The sequence below is a fragment of the Trichosurus vulpecula genome, chromosome 4 (genome assembly GCF_011100635.1).
Source record: "Trichosurus vulpecula isolate mTriVul1 chromosome 4, mTriVul1.pri, whole genome shotgun sequence".
NCBI lineage: Eukaryota > Metazoa > Chordata > Mammalia > Diprotodontia > Phalangeridae > Trichosurus > Trichosurus vulpecula.
The window spans coordinates 11,054,422-11,064,209 of NC_050576.1; positions in this window are offsets into that span (position 1 = coordinate 11,054,422).

The following is a 9,788-nucleotide window of genomic DNA, read 5'->3' on the forward strand; positions in this document are numbered from 1 at the left end:
TCCTCACTCAGACTCAATCATTAAGTGCCCACTATGTGCCAGACATTGTGCTAAGTGCTAGGGATACAAAGGAGGACAAAAGACCATTCCTGCCATCAAGGACCTCACAGTCTAATGTGGGAGGCAATACATAAAGAGATGCTTAAAATGGGGGTGGGGTGGGGAGCGAGAAGACCTGCCATGGGCTCATGGTAAAGTCCTGCAGTCAGGGGGAAAATAATAAATGGCTACTCTGGGCTCCCTCCTTAAATGAAGGATCTAGGATTCACTCTACATAGCCAGTCTGTGGCCAAGTCTTATCAATTCTATCCTCGCCATAGCTCTTGTACACTCCCCACTTCTCTCCTCTAACACTGCCATTCCCTGGTGGTGCCCTCGTCACCTCACACCCAGATCATAGCTATAACCTAGTTGGTCTTTCTGCCTCAAGTCTCTCCCCACTCTGCTCCGTCTTTCATTCAGCTGCCAGTGTGATCTTCCTAGTGCAGGGCTAACCATCATTCCCCTATTCAATAAACTTCTCCTATCACCTCCAGGATCAAATATAAAATCCTCTTCTTGGCATTTAAAGCCCTTCACAATGTGGCTCCTTCCTACCTTTCCAGTCTTCTTACACCTTACTCCCCTTCATGTAAGCTATGACACTCCGTTTCTGGACTCCAGGCCTTTGCACGGGCTGTCCCCCATGCCAGGAATGCCCTCCTTTCCTCGTATCTGCCTTCCAAGGCCCTCAGATTCCTTCAAGATTCAGCTCAAATCCCACCTTCTTCAATAAGCTTTTCCAGGTCCCATCCCACTCCTCCCCAACTGCGAGCAGCTAGGACCTTCCTTCTGATTGCCTCCCATCTCTCCTGAGAATGTCTTATCTACCCAAAATGGTTTTCATTAGTTGTCCATCTAGCATTATCCATTCAAAGTTGTTGGGATGTTGTCTCCCCATTAGAAGGTGAGGTCCTCAAAGGCAAGGATCGTGTTTGCCGTTCTTTTGGTCCCCATTTCTTAGCATAGCACCTGGCTTGGAGCAGATGCTTAATGTGGGCTTGTTGCTGTGGTTGATGATGACGGTGATGATGACGACGATGATGATGATGATGGTAATGATGGTGGTGATGATGATGATGGTGATGATGATGATGACGATGATGATGATGATGATGATGATGACGACAATGATGATGATGATGGTGATGATGATGATGGTGGTGATGATGATGGTGATAGTGATGGTGATGATGATGATGACGATGATGATGATAATGGTGATGATGATGATGGTGATGATGATGATGGTGATGATGGTGATGATGATGATGACAACGATGATGACGATGATGATGGTGGTGGTGGTGGTGATGATGATGATGATGAAGGAGCCTTTGTCCCTAGAGAGGACTGTGGCCCCCACTGGCTGTCTACAAATGGACTCATTGCTTCACCTACTTGGAGTTCTCTTCGATGCTGTTATTGTCCAGATGTAGTTTAGCAGCTTTTAAGGAAAGCAACATTTAGCTCCATCCTATCTTAGGTAGGTCAAAAAGACTTCCTCCAGGAAGTCTTCCCTTACTATGATGGTGTTCTTGATGTCTTTCTCCTGCAATGATTACAGTGTCACAGTCTGTACTTAAGATACTCAGTACTATGCTATCCTCCCCCCCCCCATGCTAGGGACAATTGATGTCTCCAAATGTCAACATAAGAGAAAAAGGACAGACCAGTGAATTGGGCATACAACTTTGAAAAAAATGAATTAAAAAAAACTGAACACAAAAGAGAAAATCTAAAAATCAAAGAAGTGAGAAAATTGAAAGCAAAAAATTTGCATTAATAAACAAAACTAGAATCTGGGTTTTTTTTAAACTAACAAAATAGACAAACCACTGACTAAGTTTGCCAAACACAACAAAGCATTAATCCAAATTACCAGACTCAAAAATGAACAGAGGATTCACAACAGATGAAGAAAAAATAAGACAAACCATTTTGCCCAGTTATGAGCCAATAAAACTGGTAACTCGTGCAATAATCTTTAGAAAAACATAAAATACCCAAACTAACAAAACAAGAAATAGAGAATTTCAATAGCCCAGTTTTGGAAAAAAAAGGGGGGGGGACAGATTTATGGGATGTTGTGGAGACAAAATCAATAAGACCTAGCAGTTGTGTATGTGAAGACCTTAATTCCTGCCTGGATTATCCCAACAGCCTTCTAACTGATCTGGGTGTCTCTATGTCTTCCCTCTCTGATCCATTCTTCAGACAGCAGCTAGTGCAATCTTCCAAAATAAAATACTTTCTAGATTGTTAAGGGCTGTATCACTGTCCACTAGATCAAATGTCAGATGCACAACTAATCTCAACGGTCCCACCCAGCTCTAAATCTTCAGGCCCCAGGTCTTGCTATTACTCTGCTCACAAATGTTCAGTGGTTTCCATGACCCATCAGAAAATTCACTCAGCAAATATTCATTCAGCATCTAATCTGTGCCAGGTCTTCCTCGAGGTGACAAGGAAACAAAGGTGAAAAGTGGCTCATCCTGCCTTCGAGGAGGTTACATTCTACCAGGGAGAAATAGGCATTGTTGTGGAATAAAGGCCATTCTAATGGGCAGGTCAGATGGCTCATAAGGTAACCAAACAGGAGACTGTCCCACCTAATGGTCAGAGAACTGAACTTTAATACACTCATAAAGGTGAAGGGTCAAACTCTTAAATACAACAATCAGGAGGTCTTGTGGTTGCTGAAGCCAGGAGTCAGAAGGTCAGTTGCCAAGGCAAGATCAGGCATATGTGACCTCTAACTACAATCAAATGAAAAGCTGTGGCTAATGCCAAGCCTGGTTCTAGAATATATGCCCAGTTATGTATAATGCGAGTTGGCAGTAATCAAGCAATGGAGATACCCCAATAAAGTGCTTTAGACATATTTGAGGAGAGAGCTGGAGGGATCAGGGGAGGCTTCATGGAGGAAGTGACTCCTGAGTTGAGTCTTGAAGGAGAAGGATTTGGGAAAATGAAGATTAGTTGGTATTCTATTCTATAAGCATAAGGAAGGTTAAAAGAAAAAAGTATTCGTTGAAGCTCTATCTAAATTATATTGGTAAGTCTAGAAATAGCAGATATTTGTAAAAGCTCTTAGTACAATGCCTGGCACACGGTAAGTGCCAAATAAATGTTAGCTTTTGTTATTCTGTCTCAGCAGTGTCCTTAGCCAAAGAATTATTGTATCTTTCATTTTGTGTCTCTGGTATAGATGGAAAGCATAAGGCTCTGGAAGCGATGCTTTTAAGTTAAAAATTAGTAATGAATAACCCTACTATTGTAAAGCAAATCTGGAAAGAATAATCTGGACTACCTAGAATTTGGCCCTCATATAACATGAGCCACATTATCTCCATTGTGGTAACAGGAAATCAGATTGGTTCAGCTCCAGAAATCCTGGATTAAAAAAAGGAACAAATATAAGGTGCAGGTAGTGTATCATGCAGAATAAGAATTGTTTTTTTTTTGTCTTATAAATCCTCAGTTAAGTCTGGATGGAGAAAGTGCATACAAGTCTTTTTTGTCACCACATCCCCTTTCAGGGCTGACTGATCAGAAACCTAGTAAACTATATTGGCTAATCTCTTCCAACAATCTGCTGCAAGGCATATTTAATAGTGTCCATCATCCTTTTAGCTGGATCATTTGTTTGAAGATACAGAGTGTTGGTAGCATGCAGGGCAAGGAAGCAGTGGCCACCAGAGCTGTGGGTATTGCAGAGTGAGACACAAATTCCAGAAAACAGCAGGTGCTGATCCCATGCTGTGGGGCTGTTGCTCCTGAGCCCTCCCTTCCATTGTGGCCTCTTGGGGTCGCATAGCAACATAGAGGAAACCTGGTTTTATCTAAGTATCTAATTATCTAAATGTCTGAGTCTACAGAGGTCTCACTAAAAGCTATAAGGAATAAAAGGGCTGCACAGGCATAGCCCTAATCCAACTTCCCCTCTGTGGACAATATTTAGGATTTAATCATTCACATTCTATTCCCCAACACACCTAGTTTATCACCCTTCCCCCATATGTCACTTCAACATCAGTCACAGATGTCTCTCTTCTATTATTACTGACTATGATTTGCAAAGACTTGTCCCTGATCAATCCAAGCCTTTGCTGGGGTATCCTTTGTTATCCTCGTCCAGTGATGTGTGGGAGCTAGCTCCTAGGAGCAGATTGTTAAATTTTCAGTGTGAGTATTTCCAAGATGGAAATCGGCAAATACTACAAACAAGGAGTTGATTTATTGTTTATTGATTGTCTAAACTTAAAAAGTAGTGGAGAAAATATTAACAATGCACATTAAATTTAAAAGTGTCATGCATACTTTTTTTTTCTGGAAAGCCTGTTGTTAAACATTTACCAGGACACCCCTGCTGGTAACAGTCACTAACAGCATTTATGTAGTAATGCCTTTGTTCATCCTGCCTTCACTTGAAGATGTCCATGAGGGAAAAACCTATTACCTTCAAAGGTGGCCAGGGTAGTTCTAATTGCTGGGGAGGGTTTCCTTATACTAGCAAAATGTTCCTTCTTCAACCTTTACTCATTATTTCTTCTTCCCTATGGGGCCAGAGCAAGTCTAATCCTTCTTCCAGGGTACAGACTTTCAAATACTTAAGACTTCCTCCTACCCCCTCTAAGCCTTCTCTTCTCCAGACCAAGCATCCCTGATTCCTTCCATGGATCTCGATTTGTTCTCAAGACCCCTCACCACCCAGGTCATTCTCATCTGGATATATCCCAGCTCGTTAACATTCTTCCTGAAATGTGTCAGAGCAAAGCCCAATATTTCCAGATGTACCAGGATTCTTCAGGCCTTTGTTCTGAACGTTATATCAGTCTTAAGGCAGAACAAGATTGCCATTGGCCATGAGGTTTCCATGCCCAACTGTTAACTTCCATTGAGCATCTAGTCCACCAAAACCCCAAGATCTCCTTTATAAGAGCTGCCAATGAGCCTTGCCTTCCCTGTCTTCTGCTTGGCTTCGTAGGCTTGGGATTGGAAAACTAAGAAACTGCTCCTACTCAATGCCTGATGAATCTGAAAATGACCATAGGAGTGTTGGGAGAAGAGAAGGAGATTATTTTTACTTTGAAGCAGAGAAGGACATTGGATGCCTGAGTAGAACTTCATGGCCCTGGAAGATCACGGTTGGGCAGAAGCCAGGGATTTACTTTTCATTAGTTAGGGTAGATTAATAAACTCAGGAGTCACCCAGTCTAGGTGAAAGAGCATGTTCTGTCTACCATTCCCTTGTAGATGATTCCTCATCATTACTGTTTCTCCCTTAGAGTGAACCATAGCATGGCATAAATGTGTTCTGTTCTATGTGTCAGAGGTAAAAGAAAAAGAGGGACAGTAATTTTTTTGGCAGCCCTTCAATTTTTTTATTTTTATTTTTTGGTATTTTATTTCCTCCAATTACATATAAAGATAGTTTTCAACATTCATTTTTTAAAATTTTTTAGATTTTTTATTTTTAGTTTACAATACTCAGTTCTACAAGTTTTTGAGTTCCAAATTTTAGTCCCCTCCCCTCCCCTCCCCCTAGTCCCCAAGACAGCATGGAATCCAATATATGTTCTACATATACCTTCACATTAAACTTATTTACACAATAGTCAAGTTGTAAAGAAGAATTACAACCAATGGAATGAATCATGAGAAAGAAGAAACAAAACCAAAAAAGAAGAGAAAAAAGAGAGAGAGAGCAAATAGTTTGCCTCAATCAGCATTCAGACTCCATTGTTCTTTCTCTGGATGTAGATAGCTCCTTCCATCATGAGTCCTTTGGAGTTGTCTTTGAACCTTGTATTGCTGAGAAGAGCGAAGTCTATCAAAGGTAGTCATCACAGAAGCAATATGTCTGTGGTTGTGTACAATGTTCTCCTGGTTCTGCTCCTCTCACTCACCATCAGATCATGTAGGTCTTTCTAGGTTATTATGAAGTCCATATCAACATTCATTTTTTATGAGATTTTGAGTTTCAAATTTTTTTCTCCCTTCCCTCCTATCCCCCCCTCACCAAAGACAATAATCTGATATAGGTTGTACATGTGCAATCTTGTAAATGTATTTTCACATTAATCATGGACAACAATTATGAAGCACTTGATGTTTGTAGGGAATTGCACCAGGCTCTAACAGTGTGGTTATATGCCCTCATGGGGCTTCCAGTTTGGAAGACTGACAAGATACAAGCAGAGATAATGCTAAAAATAGGCAGTTCTGCTAGAATACCACATACACAATGGCAAAAGTCACCACACTGCCAAATCAAGCAATAAAAACTACAAGGTTTATGGGGAAAATGGGATTAGGGGAACTACCCTTAAAAGCTTCATCAGTGACATATTCCAAAAAGAGATAGGAACCTAATAAAAATGGCAGAACAGCTTAATTCATGTTAAATGGTTAGAAAATACATCACTGCTCCAATAAATAGTGGCCTTGCGCTGCTGCTCCAGGAATGGCAAGTCGATCAGGCGCTGACTCAGGCCTCATCGTGGTGCCGAGGGAGAAGGGAGAAGTGTTGGAAGTAGCTCTCCTCTGCCCATAGATCCCACCATCCAAGAAGAGATATAATAAATATGCCCCTTTAACATTTACCGATAGAAGTGGGCCTCAGAAGAGGGGCAGCCTATGAGTGATGGTGAGGTGGTTCCATTCTGTGCATTCTCCGTGTTTCTCTCAAGAAATCATGCATCAGCTAACTTGAAATGCACGTTATGCTCAAAATGTTCCCTAATCCATAGAATATGCATTTTTGAACCGACACTACAGCAGGAATAACTGTACCCAGAATTCCATGACCAGCAAATTAAAGAGCTATGCAAGGTCTGAAGGGTAAGGCCATTGCCAGTTGGCAATCAAGGAAGGCTTCCTGGAGTAAGGGGCATCTGAGTTAGGCTCTAAAGGATGGGACGGAGTTCAGCAGTTGAAAAGGAAGCAGAGACAGTAATGGGAATAAATTAGAGATATATTCTGGAGAAGTAGTGCAGGTGCGAAAAGGACAGGACTCTTGGTGGCTCCACCCAGAACTGCCATTTTAAAGCAAGTGCCCAGACCAGCCATGTCTTCATCCATCTCTGGACTGTATTTCTGGTGTTCCAGACTTCTCCACCAGCAGCCTCCTCACCCTGAAATTTTAACCTGTTTCTGGCCTTATCCCCCCACCCCCCACGAGATCTCCCCTTCCCTTCAGCCCCTTCCTCTGATTGATCAGCTCCTCCCCCAGGTTTGAAACATGGAGGGGTAGGTGAATGGTTAGGCCACAGACAGAAAGAGTGAGGTTAGAACTAGGAGCAGGTGGACCAGGAAAGGCAGGCTGAAGGCAGTTTAGGCCCCATCAATTCGATCTATGAGAAGCTTTTCCTGATCCCTTGAACTACTACTGTCCTTCCCCTCCAAACTGCCTTTGAGTTTATTTTGAATATAGTCTATATACAGTATGTTTATATACAGAATATAGGTATATGGTTATATATTTATATGTATACAGTTAGAAAAATATGGAACACATATATACAGTTATATAATATACAGCGTACTGCACAGTGCCTGGCAAAGAGTTCATTTCTGTTCACCCTTTGTTCTCAAAGATGACAATGACACCATGAGGGGGATGTCTCGACTTGCAGTGGCTTTGCTGGGCAGAGTCATCGGCCTCACTCTCTCTTCCACAGTCGTCTGAGTCCAGAGGCAAGACTTAAGTCAAAATGACTGGCAGTGGCCCCCTGGCAAAGAGGAGGTGCTTGAGGAGTGTTGATTGGTGGATTGATCGGTTGGTGTCTCTTCCTCTTTTCCCCACCATAGAATGCAATCTTCTTGAGGGTAGGCGCTCTCTTGGTTTTGTTTCTGCATCCCCTGTACCTGGTGCATAGAGGAGGCACTTAATTGTTGAATCATGAATCCAGGCAGAGACATATGGTAAAAAGTTGGGAACGCTAACATAGGCCAGGGTCGCTCTGGGCTCCACCATTGACTACATTTTTACCCACACCTTTGTCCCACAGGAGGTAACTGTACTTCTTGCCCTCCAGACTCTTTCCTCAGGGCCATTACTCAGCCACCTCTCCACTTTGAAGGTCGCAGCATCGACAATCTCTACCCAATCCAGATTGTAGTGGCTGTTGTACCAGCTCCCAGGTCGTTCTCCCTCTTTTTCCAAGAAGTTCAGGACCCTTCTCACTGTCTTCTCCTCCCCAACTCTTCCCCTTATACGTTAGAATATCAGCATCCACACTGATGCTCCTTCAAACTCCCTCATTGCCCAATTCCTCAGGCTTTTTAAATCCCACAATCTGCTCCTTTAGCCACAAAAAAGTTTGCTCCCATTCTTGTGAAAGAAAACTCTGTACTCTTTGCCTGGTGGAAACCATTTTCATTCATTTAGATTAAGCTAATGCTAAGCATCTTCTGTTTAGAGAAGTACAACACCTGGCAGAGGGTCCTCACACCTTTGAAAATCTGACACAAGTCCTTTGGAAGTTATAGTTTATAAATGTATAATGCTCATATATGGCATAATATATAAAGAATTTATAAATATTTAAATACTATAAGTTAATATAAATGTACAAGTATAAATAATACAGAAATATAAATGTAATATTTATAAATGAAATAATAGAAAACATTTCACACTCAAGATTACGCAGGAGTTCAGAGCTTAAGTACTAGTCTCAGAACAGTCATATAAAATACCGATATACTCTAGAGAATCATATTTACAATCCCTTTCATTCCTCCAGTGAAGGGCAGACCCCTTAGCACAGTGCCTAGCACATAGCAAGTGTTTATAAATGTTTATTGACTGACTGCCTCGCCGCATAGATAGTCTTTTGAACCAAAGCAAATCCGAGAGATATTTCCATTAACGGAGGTGATCAAAGATTTATTTAACCTTTTGTTGTTGTTTAGTTGTTGTTCAGCCTTGTCTGACTCTTTGTGACCTCATCTGGGGTTTCCTTGGCAAAGACACTATAGTGGTTTGCCATTTCCTTTTCCAGTGCATTTTACAGATGAGAAAACTGAAGCAAACAGGGCAAAGTGACTTGCCCAGGGTCACCCAGTTAGTAAAGTGTCTAAGGTTGGATTTGAACTCAGGAAGATGAGTCTTCCTGACTTCGGGACCGGCTGCTCTGTGCACTATGCCATCCAGCTGCCCCTATAAGGTATAAGACAGGAAAGGTAGAAGGGGTTCAGATATTGAAAGGCATTAAAAGCCAAATACAGGATTTTATAATTGATTCTTGAGGCAACAGGCAGCCATTGCAAGTGACTGAATGGAGGGTGACCAGAGCAGAGATGTTTTAGGAAGATCAGTTGACAGGTGAGTGGAGGAGGGAATAGGGTCCCTCAAGAGGCTTGGCGCAGGAGACCTCATAGGATCACTCTCTTCATTCATGATATAATTTAAGTACCATCTGTTACCTGAACCCTCTCCTAATCTCCTTAGTTTCTAGTGTCCTCCCTTTCCACCTATTTTTTATTTAACTGATTTGTATGTTTTCTTTATATTCATCTGGTATATACTTACATATGACCTTGCTGTCTCCCCCTGCTGCTTAGAGTGTAGGCTCCTTGGGTGTGGCAATATTTCATTCTTTGTATTTACACACCCAAGGCCTAGCATAGCACTGGCATACAAATGGTGCTTAATGGTTGCTTGGTGTGTGTGGTAGGTTCGCCAATTCTCCCATAGATCTTCAATGTAGAAGATATGGGACAGTCACAGAAAATGCAGA